Raw genomic sequence first — 21,185 nt, 5'->3', positions numbered from 1 at the left:
CAGTGCTATATAAATACATAATAATAACATGGTAGGACATTAGACTATGACTATGGTAGGATTAGAGTGTGAGCTCCTCTGAGGACAGTCAGTGACATGGCTATGTACTCTGTAAAGTGCTGCAGAAAATGTCGCTATATAAATACTAAAAAATATTAATTCTACAAATTGCAGGGACAGTGAAGCCTCCTACACACACTAAATGGTTCCCGGCTGAGGCGGCTGGTTGGAGCCATATTTGCAGAGTATCTAATGTGCGTACAGTATCCATGATTCTTCCCAATGCGTCACCAATATCTGGAGGGCAGAATCATCTCAGCCGCACATTAGCCAAGTGTGATGTTCCCCTCTTTACCCTTCTTGCTCGAAGCAGCTCCATCGTGCATCGCATTGCCCTCCCACAGAAACAGAACTATTTGAGAATTTGTGTCTGAACAGTACTCCGTCCCCGAGCCCCCAGGGGATTGAGTCCGATCCCTGCCGGTGATATTTTTGGTGCTAGTGTACGGACCTTTAGGCTGCATCTGAGCAACCATAGTGTCCTTAAATCACCACTGTATTTTTGTTTTTGTCAGGGGGCACCTCCATTCTACCACTTGAGATGTAAAATGACCGCTCTGGTATGCCAGGCTGTTTTTTGATGTTCTCTAGAAAAAACAGGAGCGCTCCATAGTGTGTTACCAAGGAAACCAGTTTATTCTAATTCAAGTTTCTACTTACATAAAAACGATATAAAATTTGCCTATAAGCGGTAGGCACATCCGCTAAAAGCCCGGGGGGATGGACGGAACTCCCAGGCCATCGGAGACCGCGCTGCAGGCCACAACGTGTGTGGATCCATCCCCCCGGGCTTTTAGCGGATGTGCCTACCGCTTATAAGAGAATTTTATATCGTTTTTATGTAAGTAGAACCTTGAATTAGAATAAACTGGATTCCTTAGTAACACACTATGGAGCGCTCCTGTTTTTTCTAGATTGCATTTTTACCCTGTGGTGGAGGAGCTCCAGTATACTGTGTACACCATAGAAGAGACCAAGGATTGTTTAAAGAGGCCATATCTTCATTGTGGAAGCGCAAGGATTTTGTGTTGATTTTTGATGTTCTACCGTCCCGTATCCAAGGTCGGGGGAGTGATGTACAGTCAGGGCCAGTTCTAGACTTTTTGCTTGTGAGGATGTCTCCCCCCCCCTCGCTCCTGATTTGTAATGATCGCACAGCAACCCGACAATTTACGCTGCTTCATTTAATGTTCTCACATGACATGCTGCAGCTCAACACAATAGCACATGGCTGCTTCTGAGTCTGTGACAAACTGCTCACCCTCAGCCACTCCATTCCTCCTCATTCAGGACAGCAGTGCCACCTCCTCCCTTCTGCTGTGCAAGTCAAATGACACACTGCTGCTCTCCTGCCTCCCCCTCCTCACTCACTGTCAGACTCCTCACACAGCACAACAAGCTGCTTTTCCCCAATGATGACCTCTTCACCCCTCTCTCCTCTCACTTCTCCTCCTACTCTGACTGCATGCTGTAAGTGTAGACACAGTACAAACATGCTGCCCCTGTAATCTCTGCACCTGGTGCAAATGTTTCACCTTGCTACAGTCGAGAGAAGGTGAGGGCTAGTGCATCATTGTTGGGTGGCTAAAGAGCCAGGAGACCTTCTTATTGTACACATTGCCCCTACCAGTGTATCATTATTATCCGCCAAGCGGATCCGTCAAAACCAGCGTTATCAGTTGAACGACCGTTGTACACACGCCCGATTTTACATCCAAACGACCGGCCATTCAGACGTCCAAACGACCGGTCGTTTGGAAAAATCTGACGTGTGTATGTACCTTTAGGGTTTCCAGGCTCGGAGCCTGACGGATTGGCTGTGGGAAAGCATTCCAAAGGAGAGGTGATGCTTGTGAGAAGTCCTGGATGCACGAGTGAGGGGAGGTGACCAAGCTAGAGGACAAGAGGGTCTCCTAGGAGGAGCTAAGGTTCCGGGTGGGATGGTAGCTGGAGATTAACCTTCCTGGCGTTCTGATTCCCGCGGCCCCGGGAAAGTTTTTTGCACATTTTTATTTTTCATGTAGCTAGCCTAGCGCTATCTACATGATTCCCCCCTCCCTGCGGCGTCCCTCCCACCCCTCCGATCGCCGCCGGCGCAATGGCCCGTCCGGAAATCCCGTTCTGAACATGTCCACGTGTGCGCGCGGATCGATCCCCGCTCGTCCCCGCGGGCATCCCTTATCGTCTCGATCCCCGCGGGTGGACAATAGCAGGGAATCGAGCGGGGAATCTATCCGGCAGGTCATCGGACCTGTCGGATATTATCAATCGAGCCATCGGCGGCTCGATTGATAAGGAGACAACTTACCATGTATGCCTAGCATGAGAGGAGAAAATCAGAGTGAAGACAATGCCGCCTCACCAATCACCTCTCTTATCTTCTGCAGTAAACCATTGCTGTTATCTGCAGCAATTCCCGAGAATGCATCTAAGCAAATTGTCTTATCATCCTAGAAAGATCTGTTGTCAGATACGGTATATAGATGTTTTCCATCTGACAGATCCTAAATTGGCATGCCTAGAGATAAGGTGGGTTATGCTCTTCTTCTAGCTTCTGCAGAACACACAGAGAATGATCTTAGCTCACAGCACGATACTGAAAATGTACCCCAAGTATCGGATTGGACAGATGTAGTGCTGCCGAGTTTTCCACTGCCAGAAATAGGTGTCATAAAAAGCAGCGGACGAGGAACAGTAGCCAAACGGTGCCTCTTATTAAATGGAAACATTAACCCAACAGAAAGCCATGTGTGCCGCACTCCATAAAACCCCGACAGAAGCAGCAGCCAAGCCTGGAACATGTCCCAGCAAATACTTCTCTACATTAGGGCACATTATGAGGGGTTCTGGAGATTTATAGGGGAGGGCTGGACAGGTTCCTTGCTATTTCATTTCTAGTAAGAGTAGACTTTCCATTTGTTAGGTAGACATTTTACATTGAAAGGCGTGAGGTAGATTTAGGCTTGTTCGGGTATAATAGATGAACTGTACGTTATTCTCCTGAAAGAAGAGTGCAGGCCAGCCTTGATTACCCAGAATTCCAGTTCCCTCAGAGATGGCATACTGGCGAGAGTGGTGTGGCCCAGAAGAGGATGATTATTTTCCATGCAGGCCTCTCTCTCTCTGAGATGCTAAGATGGTCTTCAGTGTCATACGCAAAACTATGCTTCCTTCCCATGCCACTCATGTTTATTCAAAGAACCACTCCTTAAAGAGGAACTTTAGCGAAAAGGGTAAAAAAATAAATCTACACATTGCAAAGTGAGAAGTTTAAAAAATTGAAGAGAGACCAAGAAATGATTGATATTAACCATGTAAACTGTTCACGTTGTGTTATTCACAATGAGCCTGCACGTCATCATCTTTACTACTGGCAGACAAGAAAAAAAACAGACAACACCAACTGCCTGTTCAGACAAGCTTTTAATTTGCTCAGAAAGATATTGAGGCTGATGACGTGTTTAGTTCTGCCAGGTGATCTGTACGGAATGTTCGTTAGTGAGAATTCTATGCACAAATTGAGATATTGCTTGCTTGGCAGTTGGAAAAAGTTGTTATTTCCCACAATGCAACAAGGTTCACAGACAGAAAACTGTCAGGACCATGGTCATGACATCACACTGTGGGAGAGGTTTCACCACAATATCAGCCACACAGAACCCCCTGATGATCTAATCAAGAAAAAGGTAAATATTTATTGTGGGAAAGGGGGGTATCAGCTACTGATTGGGATGAAGTTCACACCTGGGCTAAAGCTCCTCTTCAAATTAATAATAATAAAATGCTGAACTTGGTTTTAGCGTTACGTAGCCATGTGATCATTCAGCAGGAGAATTTGGCAGCTGAACCATGATGGCTGCAACCTGTTCATTCTTGTCCCACAATCCTCTCCTAATGAAACTTCTTGTAGGGCTACAGTATGTCATCCAGTACTGGCCATCACTCATTATCCGTCTTGACGTTCAGGGCTTAAGCCAAAAAGCATGTCTAAAATTGATTAAAGTGAACCAGAAGGGCGAAAAATGCCCAAAATGTAAACTTAACTCAGTAGAAGGAAGCCTCTGGATTATCCAGAGGCTTCTACTGCCCTCCTCCACCTCACCATTCCTGCGCTGGGACCCCTGGAACTCCTTTGGCAAGGGCCTATCATAGAATGCATGAGGCCGCTCTCCGGTCTGAGAAGGAGAACAGCCAGACTGCACGGGAAGCCTCGAGCTGGTGCCGTAGCACAGAGCCATCCAGGCAGGGGTGAGCCTGGGGTGCCTGGCACCTGGGTGCAAGATTTTCTCTGGCGCCTATGGGAGTGGTTAAATTAACCGCGCCCAACCACATAACCACACCCATGTCCTGCCTAATCACACCCATGTCCCCCATTTAGGCAGTGAGTGACAGGGACCCCCGTTTAGGCAGTGAGAGACAGGGACCCCAGTTTATGTAGTGAGTGACAGGGACCCCCGTTTAGGTAGTGAGTGTCAGGGACCCCCGTTTAGGTAGTGAGTGACAGGGACCCCCGTTTAGGCAGTGAGTGACAGGGACCCCCGTTTAGGCAGTGAGAGACAGGGACCCCCGTTAAGGTAGTGAGAGACAGGGACCCCCGTTTATGTAGTGAGTGACAGGGACCCCGTTTAGGTAGTGAGTGACAGGGACCTCCTTTAGGTAGTGAGTGACAGGGACCCCCTTTAGGTAGTGAGTGACAGGGACCCCGTTTAGGTAGTGAGTGACAGGGACCCCCTTTAGGTAGTGAGTGACAGGGACCTCCTTTAGGTAGTGAGTGACAGGGACCTCCTTTAGGTAGTGAGTGACAGGGACCCCCTTTAGGTAGTGAGTGACAGGGACCTCCTTTAGGTAGTGAGTGACAGGGACCCCCTTTAGGTAGTGAGTGACAGGGACCCCCGTTTATGTAGTGAGTGACAGGGACCCAGTTTAGGTAGTGAGTGACAGGAACCCCCGTTTAGGTAGTAAATGACAGGGACCCACTTTAGGTAGTGAGTGACAGGGACCCCCTTTAGGTAGTGAGTGACAGGGACCCCCTTTAGGTAGTGAGTGACAGGGACCCCGTTTAGGTAGTGAGTGACAGGGACCTCCTTTAGGTAGTGAGTGACAGGAACCCCGTTTAGGTAGTGAGTGACAGGGACCTCCTTTAGGTAGCGAGTGACAGGGACCCCCTTTAGGTAGTGAGTGACAGGAGCCCCCCCTCTAGCCGCCCCCGCTCCCCCCTCACCTTGCAGTGTCAGACCTCAGGATCAGCAGGCGACCCGACCAGTAAGAGCGGGCGCTGGACGCACCCGCTCTATATGCGGAAGTGATGTCACTTCCGCATATCAGTGCGGTGTGCTAGGTCCTAGCGTCCGCACTATTGGTCGCCGCCTGATTGAGGTCTGATGCGGCTAGAGGGAGGGAGGGAGCAGCGGCTAGAGTGGATGAGCGGCGGCCAGAGGGGGTGAGCGGCGGCCGGGCAGCACCTGTCAGAGAGAGGCGCCTGGGTGCAATGCACCCACAGCACCCGTCCAGGCGCGGCCCTGCAACCAGGCTTTGTTTTTTTCCATCTATCCCTGGCGGGCTCCGTGCTGCTGCACATCCTGCAGTGCAGCGCAAGCGTTCAGAGTTTCCCAGCGCTGGATTGGTGGTCTGGAGGATCCAGAGGCTTCCCTCTACCAGGCTAAATATTGTAGAGCCTCTGTTATCCAGCACTAACGGGAATGGGCTGATGCCAGATAATGGTGCTTTCTTGTTGCTTAGGACTCCATGTTAAAAATATGCCTAGCTGATTCACTACTATACCCCACCCTATATACAGTGGGATGCGAAAGTTTGGGCAACCTTGTTAATCGTCATAATTTTCCTGTATAAATCGTTGGTTGTTACGATAAAAAATGTCAGTTAAATATATCATACAGAAGACACACACAGTGATATTTGAGAAGTGAAATTGGATTTTCAGAAAGTGCGAAATAATTGTTTAAATAAAATTAGGCAGGTGCATAAATGTGGGCACTTTTGTCATTTTATTGATTCCAAAACCTTAAAGTGAACCTCCGGACTAAAAATCGACTCATCAGCACTGAAAAGGCCTGGTGTTTCTTTAACAGTATCACAGCATCAGAACTTTGTTTCTCTTATCCAAGCCTCATTTTTAGCTGAACAGAAGAAAACTGCCCGGGCTTTTTTCCCCTGATGCTGTGCAAAGCATGATGGGATTTCTGATGTTGTTGCTCTTGTTCTGCTGTTTTGGTGCAAATTTTTTTTTTTTTACATTTTGAATTTGACATTTGAAGCCTAGCGTGTGCAGCTGGGAGGGGTTATCAGGACACAGGACAGTTGGAACTTTGTCTCCTGCTCCTTGTCACCTCCTTTCAACCAAAAAGATGGCTGCCCCCATGACAAAGATGGCAGCCCCCATGAATCACAAACATTTGCCTGTTCTTTTAAAACAGGGTGGGTAAAAAATTATATTACCTATCTATTCCAATTAACATAACTAATGTAACTTAATGACAGTATGTTTGTTTAGGCTGAAGTTCCCCTTTAAGAACTAATTATTGGAACTCAAATTGGGTTGGTAAGCTCAGTGACCCTGACCTACATACACAGGTACATCCAATTATGAGTAAGAGTATTTAAGGGGGTCAATTGTAAGTTTCCCTCCTTTTTTAATTTTCTCTGAAGAGTAGCAACATGGGGGTCTCAAAACAACTCTCAAATGACCTGAAGACAAAGACTATTCACCATCATGGTTAAGGGGGAAGGATATAGAAAGCTGTCTCAGAGATTTCAGCTGTCTGTTTCCAACAGAACATATTGAGGAAATGGAAGACCACAGGCTTAGTTCAAGTTAAGGCTCGAAGTGGCAGACCAAGAAAAACTTCGGATAGACAGAAGCGACAAATGGTGAGAACAGTCAGAGTCAACTCACAGACCAGCACCAAAGACCTACAACATCCTCTTGCTGCAGATGGAGTCACTGTACATTGTTCAACCATTCGGCACACTTTACACAAGGAGATGCTGTATGCGAGAGTAATTCAGAGGAAGCCTTTTCTCCACCCACAGAACAAACAGAGCCGCTTGAGGTATTCTAAAGCGCATTTGGACAAGCCAGCTTCATTTTGGAATAAGGTGCTGTGGACTGATGAAACTAAAATTGAGTTATTTGGGCATAACAAGGGGCGTTATACATGGAAGAAAAAAAAAACACAGCATTCCAAGAAAAACACCTGCACCTACAGTAAAATATGGTGGTGGTTCCATCATGCTGTGGGGCTGTGTGGCCAGTGCAGGGACTGGGAATCTTGTCAGAGTTGAGGGACGCATGGATTCCACTCAGAACTGTGCCAGGGCTGGATCTTTCAACAAGACATTGACCCTAAACACTGCCCAAAATCCACTAAGGCATTCATGCAGAGGAACAAGTGCAACGTTCTGGAATGGCCATCTCAGTCCCCAGACCTGAATATAATTGAAAATCTGTGGTGTGAGTTAAAGAGAGCTGTCCATCACTGTGTGTGTCTTCTATATCATATATTTAACTGACATTTTTTTATCATAACAACGAACGACTTATATAGGAAAATCTTGACGATTAACAAGGTTTCCCAAACTTTCGCATCCCACTGTACGTACCCTGAACAATACTCTACTGCTACTATCATGAACTCTGTATTAAATGTTAAAGAATAGTTACTGAAATTATAATAACCTTGGGGCAACCATAGATCCCAGTCTAGCATAGTCAGCACAGCAGAGCCCAGAAACAGCCTAAGAAGTTGGCCTTCACCACTGTGAGTACTGCCGGCAATTTTTTGTGCTTGATTGAGACTGCTGGTTAGTTGAGTTCCGCATAACCAGGACTCTACTGTATCTAACTTTTTGCTTTTTAGAAAGTCACAGGCTTCCTTGAAGTATTGCAAGCCTACAGAGGGGTAACATGCCTGGCTGCCTGGAATCTGCAAGGTATACAGGGAAGTGTTGGGACTGGGGGATGGTGGAGGCATCAGCTGCAAGCTCCACTAACTCCATTCTTGCCGGAACAATAGATCCAGCAGGTGGTTCATTCCTACACTGCTTTTTCCTCCCTCCTTCCCTTCCAAATATCATTCCTGACAGCCTTTAACCTGTGAGATGAAGCCTCCCGCAGATAAACCCTCCATTCAGACCCCTCACCGAAGCGCTGGCATGGACGGAAAATTCAATCATGGCCTTAATCAAAATAAACCCTAAGGGCACCTGTCACCTCGACACAATGCTGGATATCTTGTAAGTGTAGTCAGAGAAGCCTGCGATGGTCACACACACTCCATAACTGGTGGATGTGCTCTGAATGGTTCCACAACCATCTTCAAACAACAGCAGGGGAACAACTCCAGGGGCCGTGTTCAATTAACTTTTTCTTCTGAGTTTTCCCCTAGGAGATAATTTTTTTTAACTTCTTTTTTTTTTTAAATGACTTCTCAGCACTTTGCAACTGAAAACATATTAAAAAGTTGGTGGAAACGGACTATCAAAGTTATTTTGAGTATCTTCTTGCTTGCTGGTAGCTTATAGCAGTGGTTCTCAACATTTTATTTGTATGTACCCCTTTTAAAACGCTGTACTCACCAAGTACCCCTAGCATAGTAAACATTATCACAAGTACCCCTTGACAAATATATATTTAATTGTAGTTCTTGATAATTGGTTCTAAGCAATTGCCAAGCATTTACTATTGCTTTTAATTCGCTAAAACATTAATTTAGTGTTGTTTTACCCTTTCCGGACCAGCCGCCTAACCCCCCTTCAGGACCAGGCATTTTTGCAGAAGGGGGGGGGGGGCAGTTTGGGGGGTCAGGCAGCCAGATCCCTTCAGGGTCTAGCTGGGCTGTCTCCCCCCCCCCCTGTGTGGCCAGGTGTCCCCCCTGTGCGCAGCAGCCTTCACTCACCTTCCAGGCTCCAGCGATGAGCAGTAGTAGTCCCCTCTTCCCCGGCCGGCATCTCTGCTCCTAATGCCGATCAGTTCCGGGTTGCGGCTTGATGACGTCATCAAGCCGGGACCCGGTGCTGACGTCAGAAGGAGCAAAGATGCCGGCAAGAGTGGTGGGGTGAGCTGATCGTCGTGGGAAAGGCACGGAGGTGAGTGGATCCTCTTCTTTCCCCCCTACTGCCGCAGCTGTCGAATTGATCACTACGATCCGACGGCGATCGTAGTGATCACGTGATCAGCAGCCATACGCGATGGCTGCTGATCACTGAGGGGAGATGCCAGCTGTCATATGACAGCTTAATCTCCCCTCTCCAGTGCGCACAATCTCGTCGGGATGGTTCGTTAGCGCGGACATTGAATCAACGTCCAGTCAGAACGGTAGGACCACCTGCTGGACGTTGATTCAACTTACTTGGTCCCCAAAAGGTTAAATAAGATTTATCATTTTCTAAAACTCTAAATTTGTTATTCTTGGTAAAGTTTATCAAGCCCGAGTACCCCCTGGAACCATCAGAAGTACACATTGAGAACCTAGGGCTTAACCTCCTGGGGGTTTCAATTATTTCGCCCAGGAGGTGGCGCAGCACTATTTTTTAATTTTTTTTATTTTTAAATCATGTAGCGAGCCCAGGGCTCGCTACATGATAGCCGCTGTGCAGCGGCATCCCCCCACCCCCTCCGATCGCCTCCGGCAATCAAATCAAACAGGAAATCCCGTTCAGAACGGGATTTCCTGTTTGGCTTCCCCCGTCGCCATGGCGACGATCGGGATGACGTCATCGACGTCAACGACGTCGTGACGTCAGAGGGAGTCTCGATCCACCCCTCAGCGCTGCCTGGCACTCATTGGCCAGGCTGCGCACGGGGTCTTGGGGGGGGGGAGCGGCGCGGCACGGCGGGTAGCGGCGAATCAGCGCGGAGCGGCGGCGATCGGTATATACACGCAGCTAGCAAAGTGCTAGCTGCGTGCAACAAAAAAAAAATTATGCAAATCGGCCCACCAGGGCCTGAGAAATCCTCTGTGGCGGCTTACCCCGAGCTCAGCTCGGGATTAGCCCCCAGAGGGTTAAAGGACATTTTATTGACATTGGTCCATATGCAATTCTCTCCAAGTTGATATTTTCACACTTTGTCAATATAATTTCTTTTATACCCCCAGCAAGTAAGAAAATACATAAAATAATGTTGATAGCACTTTTTCTACTACTTTTGGTACTTTTTCAATTGCAAAATGCTGATAATTAATTTTAAAGCGAAGATGAAAAAATTATCACCTCAAAATATAGGAGAAAAGTTAATTGCATATTGGCCAGGATTGGCTGGGAAAATCCAAACTGATGGGCTGCTGATACCACAACCAGGGTTGGTCCCAGAGGACTGACAAAGCTCATACAGACAATCAGACATACAATCTTGTGACATTACTCTTTTGTGAATAGTTAGCTTTACAGAGGCATACTGATGATTGTTGCTAATATATATATATATATATATATATATATATATATATATATATATATATATATATATATATATATATATATATATATATATATAGCACTGACATCTTCTGTAGCACTTTACAGAGTACATAGTCATGTCACTGACTGTCCTCAGAGGAGTTCACAATCTAGTCATAGTCTAATGTCCTATATTATTATTATTATTATTATTATTATTTATATTTATATATAGCACTGACATCTTCTGCAGCACTTTACAGAGTACATACTCATGTCACTGACTGTCCTCAGAGGAGCTCACAATCTAGTCCTACCATAGTCATAGTGTAATGTCCTACTATATTATTATTATTATTATAATGTATTTATATAGCACTGATATCTTCTGCAGCACTGTACAAAGTACATACAGTATCTAGTTATGGATAGGCACACCTTGCCTTGGGTGTTGGGTGCTCAGCCTTGATGCAGAAGCAACATCAGTCCAGAATCAGCAATTCAAGTTCGGCTGGCACACCAGTATCAATAATCAAGCAGTTTATTGTATGCACAACATGACAATTGTTTCGGGGCCACGGAAGGTCCCCTTCATCAGGTAAAGTGCAGACATACAAGTGATGCAGGGTACAAACACAAATATATATCAGAACTGTGATCAATCACCAAGCATCAGAAAGAGTGCATAGTCATGTCACTGACTGTCCTCAGAGGAGCTCACAATCTAATCCCTACCATAGTCACAGTCTAATGTCCTACCATATTATTATTATTAATATGTATTTATATAGCACTGACATCTTCTGCAGCACTTTACAGAGTACATTGTCATGTCACTGACTGTCCTCACAGGATCTCACAATCTAATCCTACCATAGCCAAAGTATAATGTCCTACCATATTATTATTACAGTATGTATTTCTATAGCACTGGCATCTTCTGCAGCACTTTACAGAGTACATAGTCATGTCACTGACTGTCCTCAGAGGAGCACATAATCTAATCCCTACCACAGTCATAGGCCAATGTCCTACCATACTATACTATTATTATTATTATTATTATTATATATTTATATAGACTGACATCTTCTGCAGCATATTACAGAGTACATAGTTATGTCACTCACTGTCCTCAGAAGAGCTCACAATCTAATCCTAGCATAGTCATAGTCTAATGTCCTACTATATTATTATTATTATGTATTTATATCGACTGACATCTTCTGCAGCATATTACAGAGTACATAGTCATATCACTGACTGTCCTCAGAGGAGCTCACAATCTAATCCTAGAATAGTCAGTGTCTAATGTCCTACCATATTATTATTATTATTATTATTAAAGGGGAACTGAAGAGAGAGGTATATGGAGGCTGTCATGTTTATTTCCTTTTAGACAATACCAGTTGCCTGGCAGCCCTGCTGATCCTCTGCCTCTAATACTATTAGCCATAGCCCCTGAACAAGCATGCAGCAGATCAGGTGTTTCAGTGGTTCAGACTTATAAGTCTGATCTGACAAGACAAGCTGCATGCTTGTTTCTGGTTTTAATCAGATACTACTGCAGAGAAATAGACCAGCAGGGCTGCCAGGCAACTGGTATTGATTAAAAGGAAATAAACATGACAGCCTCCATATACCTCTCTCTTCAGTTCCCCTTTAACTACCAGTGTTTACCCAAAAATCAAGAAGACAAACACTTTTCTCCTGGCGGACTCAAAGCGCCAGAGCTGCAGCCACTAGGAGGCGCTCTATAGGCAGTAGCAGTGTTAGGGAGACTTGCCTAAGGTCTCCTACTCAAAACGTGCTGGCTTACTGAACAGGCAGAGTAATACAGGCTCCAGTAATAACACAAGTTACCATACTTTTTCCCCTTACTGCAGTTAGGGCTTACTTTCGGGGTAGCGCTTATATTTTGAGCATGCTCGAAGTTCCTGCTAGCGCTTACTTTCAGGGGATGTCTTAATTTCCAGGAAAGAGGGTATTATTATTATTAATAATAAGTATTTATATAGCACTGACATCTTTTGCAGCACTTTACAGAGTACATAGTCATGTCACAAGGTGTCCACACTGGGTATGTACAAAATAAGAGACAACCTGTCCCATTTTCTGTTGCTGGCATAAGCAGTACAAGTGGTGTCTCCTTTTGTCAATGCGTGCCGTCATGGGCCGACAGTTTGTTCCTCAGTCATGAGTGGACCCTCCCAATCTCTCCTGGCGGTCATGGTTGGTACCCCCAATCTCTCCTGGCATTCATGGGCATTCATCTCTCCTAGCAGGCAGGACAGCCCCCAATCTCCCATATTTGGCCTCCAGTAGCCCTGCTGTATTAGAACACTGAATGGCCCAGGTCTACTCCAGACTTGAACTCAAGCTACAGTGAAATCAATTAGGGCCAATATCAGAATACATAAAGATTGTTTGGCCCCCATAAAAGTACACCATAGACCCCTTGATAGCCCCACACTTGTGAAGTCAAATGTTGGGCCTCCTACCTTGTGCCTGGTACCTTAGTGTTACCTGCACCCCAGATGGGTATAACCCACTATATAAAGAGAGGCTGTCTGCAACAGTTTATAAGGTCACCCTATCCTCCACATGCAGCTTTATCAGAAAGGCTGCATGGCATTACTTATACATATTTGTGTTATCCCTGGTGGTGCAGATCTCCCGCCTGGCCTCTGTACAGCAGCCAAGGCCACCAACTAATTTCCTTCAGATTATTACAAATTCCAGTACGCGGAAACCGGATCAGCAGGCTGACTCAAAGGGGACTTTTTCTGCATCGGTCCAATTAAAATAAAGGGAGAACACAACGCGCTCTCATCAGCGCACACATTCTCTGGCATTTCAGTCCATGTTATTTCTGGGACGATGTCACCGAACAAAGGCTTCCTTATTCTGCCCTGACATCACTTACAGGAAGTCCACGTCCCGAGATCTCAATCCTCTCTCTCTCTCTCTGCCCTCAATGATTTTCTGTGGATTAAAAATGATTGAAAATTAAAGAGTAGCTGCAGACAAGGAGCGCCTGTGTATGAAGACTGGAGACCGGGAGCCACGCGCTTCTGCCTACATGTGGTCTTCACTAAAAGTATCAATACATACCGTGTTTCCCGAACATAACACAGAATGTCTTATATTAATTTTTGCTCCAAAAGACGTGCTAGGGCTTATTTTCAGGGGATGTCTTACAATTTTAGGAACACACAGGTTCCTGTACTGTGTGTCCTCCTGCTTTCTCTACTGTACTGCCTCTTCCTCTGCTGAATCCACCTCTTGTGTGCCCGTGTCCCCCTTGTACCTTTTGTGTCCTCCTGGTGCCCCCCCCCCTGTACCCATGCCCTGCTCTTTCTCCTGTCCCCCTTTGTCCCATGCCCCCTTATGTTCTCTGTATCCTCCACTTTCCCCCATGTCCTCCTGGTGTCCCCCATTGTCCCCCTGGATCCTCCTCTTAACCCCCAGCTCCATGCCACTGTGTCCCCGAGCTTCAGCCTATGGGGATGAAGCACAGCACCTTGTGCTTCTATCGGCGCCAATTGTCTCGCAGGCGGGACCATGGCTCTGTTATTGGGCCAATCACTGCACTCGCTGAGTAGCAGCGAGCGCAGTGAATGGCCCAATGACAGAACCATGATCCTGCCTGCAAAACCATGAGCTCCAGTAATAACACAAGGTGCCATACTTTTTTCGCTTACTTCCACTAGGGCTTACTTTTGGGGTAGGGCTTATACTTGAGCATGCTCGAAATTGCTGCTAAGGCTTACTTTAGGGGGATGGCTTAATTTCAGGGAGTGAGGGTATATAGACTTATTCCAGATACCACAGAGGCTATAACTGTCACCCAACACCAATTCTAGGTTTCTTTAGCTGAACTTCACTCTCCATTCATCATGAAGCATTTTTCAATAATACTTCAAAACTATTTTGTAAAATAATTTTATGACAAATCCAATTTCCAGCTCAGGCTGCAGTCAGCTGTGACATTTGAGATGTGGGAAATATAGAATTAACTGGCAGCAACAGACTTTATTGGGAAGCATGTGATCAGGTTGGTCAGCTGATGGATTTGTAAGACTCTGATTTGATGTGATTATTTATTGTTTTGACCTACACAGGAAACAGAAGTGATCAACAAATCAGAGCTTAGCAAATAAACAAATAGACAATAGACAAAGGTGCTTAGCGAAATACTGACCTGATACTGCCAGATAGAGGCGCTTAGCGAAATACTGACCTGATACTGCCATATACTCCTTGTTTATTGCCTGATGAAGCGGGGTTAGACCTGCGAAATGCGTTGCAACTTGTTTTTGGAGTATGTCAATAAATTTACAACTGTTTTGAAATTGACAGTTCTTGTGTCTGCTTCTGGGAGTTAAGTCCACCACTGCCTCCGTAGCAATTTTGAGATTTTAAGTGTATTTTATCTTTTTGGAGCCTCTGTTTACTTTATAGCAAATAAATCACCTGATTGCATGTTTATAAACGTCTCAATTTCCTTGTACAGCGAGTGGTATTCATGCACATCATTTGACTCACAGCTAAATGCTAAATGTCTGCTCACAGTCCATTTTCAACTGCTAGCAATTCAGTATGATGTTTATATAGACAGACTTGTGTTTAGTGTTCCTGTTATTGCCCTTAAAATCTTACAGGCCTCACTGAAACTAGTGTGCAGGACAATATTAAGGTGACAGTTCTCAGGGGTGATTTCCTCCCCCCTTCAGGCTAGTGTTCTTATTGGGTCTCTAATATACATGTGTCCACATTAAAGTGAGCTAAGTACCATTTTTAGCACTCAGGGCATCTCAATAGCACATGAAAAATGCACAATAACGGTGTGGCTCATCACTTAAAAAATAATTTTACCGCTTCTATTTATATTTAAATGTTTGTTAGAGGCTTTTATTGCTCTACTTCCACGGTCTGGCATCTGAAGAAAGAGCAGGAAGAAAAGGATTGCTGCAATTAGCAGAAGTAATGAGCAAACAAAAGCTTTCATCAGCAAGGGATGGGGGGTTAAAAGAGTCACACTTGATTACATTCACACCTTCCTCTGGATAAATAAGGGCAGTGGGAAGGGGAGAGGGGGAAATTGCAGCGCCTACAGCTGTTAGAAGCCAGGACAAACTGCAGGGGAAAAAAAAGATGCTTGGACCCCTTTAATGGCACATGCATGCACATTAGAACATGCCTGAAGATCCATATCTTCCCACTCTATGCACAGCAAGAACAACGTTGTAGAAGGGGAGCGCCTACAGCTATTATAAACCAGGACAAACTGCAGGGAAAAGAAAAAAAGATGTGCAACAAGAACAAAGTTGTAGAAATATTTGGTGTTCATTGTAATAAGAAGTCTGATGGTAACATTATATGAATGCCAGGTGTCAATATAATATAACTTCCTCTGGGATAAGGAGGGACTCCAGATGTCGGGGAATATTTTTTTTTGAAGGAAAGAATGTTAATAATAATGCTTCAGGTCTTAGATGGAGCACCATTAAATATGAAACGGTCGTCGGGCTGGATTATTTTTGGCGGCTGGTCTGGAGTGAAATATTCTGAGCATCATACAAGAATTTTTATACCTTCTTTATGCCATTGCACTGCAGTAAACAATGAGAAAATTAATAAAAAAAATTGGTGCATGGTAATTTGGGTGTGTGGCACGATACAAGCAAAAAAAAAAGGCGTCAAGTACCGGCGGCAAACACTATCCACCAGGGACGGTTCTAGACTTTTTTTCTGCCTGAGGCCCCCAGTATAGGTAGTATAGTTGCCCCCAGTGCCTGCTTCCTGTATACGTGCTGATATAGCAAGCCGCTGTCCTATCACAGCGGTGCAGCGGGTCGCTCAGATCTGAGGTCTGTGTAGCGGCTGTCGGCGGTATGCAAGAGGGATGGGGCCTGTTGTAGAGGAAGAGGCCACCGAGAAGGTAAGACGATCGGCAGCCACAGGGAGGGTGGCAGGGAGGCGGGTGAGATGCTGCTCTTGCGCCAGTCCCGCCCATGACGCCAAGTGAAATGTGTCACTTGGCATCATGGGCGGGACGATGCTGCAAGCCATGCCACTAACCAGATGAGGATAATTTAGTTAGGCCGTGGGCAAGGGTCCTGATTTGCAGCTTCAGTCTTCCACACCCCACAATTTACCCCACACCTTTTACACACACTGTACACACAGTCTTTAGTTGATGCAGGATGTATGGTGATTCAGTAGACAATTTTGTTTAAAGGAGAACTGTAGTGAGAGGTATACAGAGGCTGCCATATTGATTTCCTTTTAAGCAATACCAGTTGCCTGGCAGCCCTGCTGATCCTCTGCCTCTAATACGTTTTGCCCTAGACCCTGAACAAGCATGCAGCAGATCAGGTGTTTGACATTTTTGTCAGATCTGACAAGATTAGCTGCATGCTAATCTTGACAGTGGGGATGGTGTGTTCAGAGTGATGTGCAGTGTTAGTTTTCCACCACACATAGCGTTTTGCATTTTGGCCAAAAAGATCCATTTTGTACTCATCTGACCAGAGCACCTTCTTCCACATGGTTGCTGTGTCCCCCACATGTCTTGTGGCAATGGAACAAGCATGCAGCCAGCGGAGTTACGCCTGGAACAAGCATGCAGCCAGCTGAGTTACGCCTGGAACAAGCATGCAGCCAGCTGAGTTACGCCTGGAACAAGCATGCAGCCAGCGGAGTCACGCCTGGAACAAGCATGCAGCCAGCGAAGTCACACCTGGAACAATGCCTTTCTTCTTGCCACTCTTCCATTAAGGCCAACTTTGTGCAGTGCACGACTAATAGTTGTCCTATGACAGATTCCCCCACCAGAGCTGTAGATCTCTGCAGCTCGTCCAGAGTCACCATGGGCCTCTTGACTGCATTTTTGACTAGTGCTCTCCTTGTTCGGCCTGTGAGTTTAGGTGGACGGCCTTGTCTTGGTAGGTTTACAGTTGTGCCATACTCCTTCCATTTTTGAATGATCGCTTGAACAGTGCTCTGTGGGATGTTCAAGGCTTTGGAAATCTTTTTGTAGCCTAAGCCTGCTTCAAATTTCTCAATAACTTTATCCCTGACCTGTCTGGTGTGTTCTTTGGACTTCATGGTGTTGTTGCTCCCAATATTCTCTTAGACAACCTCTGAGGTCATCACAGAGTAGCTGTATTTGTACTGACATTAGATTCCACACAGGTGCACTCTATTTAGCCATTAGCACTCATCAGGCAATGTCTATGGGCAACTGACTACACTCAGACCAAAGGGGGCTGAATAATTACGCACACCCCACTTTGCAGTTATTTATTTGTAAAAAATGTTTGGAATCACGTATGATTTCCGTTCCACTTCTCATGTGTACACCACTTTGTATTGGTCTTTCACGTGGAATTCCAATAAAATTGACGCAAGTTTGTGGCAGTAATGTGACAAAATGTGGAAAACTTCAAGGGGGCCGAATATTTTTGCAAACCACTGTACATGGAGGCTGCCATATTTATTCCCTTTTAAGCAATACCAGTTGCCTGGCTATCCTGCTGATCCTCTGCCTCTAATACTTTTAGCCATAGTCCCTGAACAAGCATGCAGCAGATCAGGTATTTGACATTATTGGCAGATCTGACAAGATTAGCTACGCGTTTGTCTCTGGTCTGATTCAGACACTACTGCAGCCAAATAGATCAGCGGGGCTGCCAGGAAACTGGTATTGTTTAATAGGAAACAAATTTGGCAGCCTCCATATAACTCTTCAGTTGCCCTTTAAGAAGGCAAACCTTTGTTTTGCTTAACATTTTAGTAAGGGTGCTTTTTGGTCCTCTGTTCCTAATGTTGGTTTCACACTATGAGATTTTCTGGCAGATTTACTGTCAGATCATTATTCCCAACATGTCCGCTCTGATTTCCCATAGAAGTGAATGGAAAATGGTTGGAAATCAGATTGGACATGTTGGAAATAATTGACAGTAAATCTGCCAATCTCAGTGTGTACCCAGCATTACACACTCCAAGGAGTTCTGGTTCACCAGGAGCTTGCTGGGCAATCAGTAACAGCGGTCTTAAAGGGAACCTGAAGTGAGAGCGATATGGAGGCTGTCATCATTCTCAAACAATGCAAGTTGCCTTATGATAACAGAGGCGCCAAGCAGAATAAAATTAGTTAAAATTGTTAAAAAGGGGGAAGTGGGTGGACTCACCTCCCTTCTGAAAAAAATGGCCGGACAATGGACAGGTTACTTACAGTCTAAAGTAACATTTATTAGTAACTCCAAAAGTGCACTTTTGGAGTTACTAATAAATGTTACTTTAGACTGTAAGTAACCTGTCCATTGTCCGGCCATTTTTTTCAGAAGGGAGGTGAGTCCACCCACTTCCCCCTTTTTAACAATTTTAACTAATTTTATTCTGCTTGGCGCCTCTGTTATCATATTTCAATATCATCTAGTCCACCCTTGGTGGAGGGGTGTATCCCCATTTTCTCCTATCTACAGAGAGCGACTTCTTAACCTGAGCGGGGTCAGGTTACAATTCTCCCCGCCGGCCTTTCCAGTGGTTGCCTTTGTGGCGACCCACCCTTGTGAGTATAATCATCTCATTTATTCACAACAGACCTCTCCATATTAACATACTGCACCATATTGGGCTCTCGGTTTCTCCCCCATTTTCAATGCAAGTTGCCTGGCTACTGTGCTGAGGCTCCGCCCTCTATTACTATACGTCTCTGCCCCGGGAATGAGCATGCATGTGACCCCGCTGGCTGCATGCTTATTCCAGGTGTGACTCATACACAACTAGAGCCGAAAGCTCAGCATGACAGCCGGGCAACCAGTATTGTTTATAAGGGAATGAAGATGGCAGCCTCCATATTCCTCACTTCAGCTTCCCTTGAAGGTACGCTTTGCTTGGGATATAAAGGTTGTCATAGTACCTGCAGAGGGAAACAAGGGGGCCTAAACTGACAGTTATATTCACTGTGATCTAGAAGACATTTCCCTCGGAGGGATAAATATACACAAAGTATCTCAGCATGCAAGTGTCTGGGGATTCCTTCACCACCTGCAGAAGATCCTTCCACTGCTGATGGAACTCAGAATTAGGCTACCGGTAAGTTCCCATTAGAAATCGCCAGTGCTATTGCAAGAGCTGAGCAATTTATTGTGATTTTTTTTTTAAATCACTTTACCCTGCACTTAGCGCTTTTACAGAGCGATTCTTTTTTCACTTCCTGACGTCAGTCAGGAAGTGAACTCTTTCACCCGGAAAAGAATAAAGTGTATTCATTCATTAAAGCGCTCAGGAAATCGCTATACAAAGTGCTACTTCAAACGCTTAGCGATTTCCCTATACCTTCCATTGAGCCAAAGCGCTCAGAAAATGGTAGAGGTTTTGAAAGTAGATCGCATTCGAACCGCTCAGATGTGAACACTCAGAACAATCACTGCACAAGCGCTTTTAGGGCGATTTCTAAAATCGCCAGCGCTTAAAAAAAAAAAAATACACAGACTCTCATAGTGTGAGCAAGCGTAATGCAAACACACAGCTAGGACTAGGAATATCTCTCAGATGTAAGCTTTCCATTCCTCCGCCCTTTCTCAGGCACAGGTTGTGATTTCCTCTGCTGAGCTTCCCTGGCCACAGATCGAGGTTCACATTTCATAACAACCTCCATGATCAGAATTCTGTAACTTGTCACATTTCTGTACGGACACATGGAAAATACAAGCTATAAAGATGTTCTACTACCTGCAGCTTGTAAACAAGGGATTAACTGCATCTGTGTCAAGAGGCAACATACTCTTCTCTGATGAAGGCATGCAATGCAGTATGCAGCTGCCCAACTCTCATGATGCTGATTGCTTGGCTTCAGTAGTCTCTGACTCACACCTGGAACAAGCATGCAGCCAGCAGTCACACCTGGAGCAAGCATGCAGCCAGCGGAGTCACGCCTGGAACAATCATGCAGCCAGCGAAGTCACGCCTGGAACAAGTATGCAGCCAGCGGAGTCACGCCTGGAACAAGCATGCAGCCAGCGGAGTCACACCTGGAACAAGCATGCAGCCAGCGAAGTCACGCCTGGAACAAGTATGCAGTCAGCGGCGTCACGCCTGGAACAAGCATGCAGCCAGCGGAGTCACGCCTGGAACAAGCATGCAGCCAGCGGAGTCACGCCTGGAACAAGCATGCAGCCAGCGGAGTCACGCCTGGAACAAGCATGCAGCCAGCGGAGTCACACCTGGAACAAGCATGCAGCCAGCGGAGTCACACCTGGAACAAGCATGCAGCCAGCGGAGTCACGCCTGGAACAAGCATGCAGCCAGCGGAGTCACGCCTGGAACAAGCATGCAGCCAGCGGAGTCACACCTGGAACAAGCATGCAGCCAGCAGTCACACCTGGAGCAAGCATGCAGCCAGAGGAGTCACACCTGGAACAAGCATGCAACCAGCGGAGTCACGCCTGGAACAAGCATGCAGCCAGCGAAGTCACGCCTGGAACAAGTATGCAGCCAGCGGCGTCACGCCTGGAACAAGCATGCAGCCAGCAGAGTCACACCTGGAACAAGCATGCAGCCAGCGGAGTCACGCCTGGAACAAGCATGCAGCCAGCGGAGTCACGCCTGGAACAAGCATGCAGCCAGCGGAGTCACACCTGGAACAAGCATGCAGCCAGCGGAGTCACGCCTGGAACAAGCATGCAAGCAGCAGTCAC

At 46.0% G+C, this 21,185-nt stretch overlaps 1 protein-coding gene across 4 annotated transcripts in view; it reads left to right on the top strand.

The window, feature by feature from the left end:
* Nucleotides 1–21,185, top strand: part of B3GNTL1 (UDP-GlcNAc:betaGal beta-1,3-N-acetylglucosaminyltransferase like 1) — a 928,550-nt gene that overhangs the window by 359,890 nt on the left and 547,475 nt on the right. The window lies entirely within an intron of this gene.

The sequence above is a fragment of the Hyperolius riggenbachi genome, chromosome 12, assembly GCF_040937935.1.
Source record: "Hyperolius riggenbachi isolate aHypRig1 chromosome 12, aHypRig1.pri, whole genome shotgun sequence".
Classification (NCBI taxonomy): domain Eukaryota; kingdom Metazoa; phylum Chordata; class Amphibia; order Anura; family Hyperoliidae; genus Hyperolius; species Hyperolius riggenbachi.
Note: the sequence above shows the minus strand (reverse complement) of the source record. Positions and strands in the feature narration are given on the sequence as shown.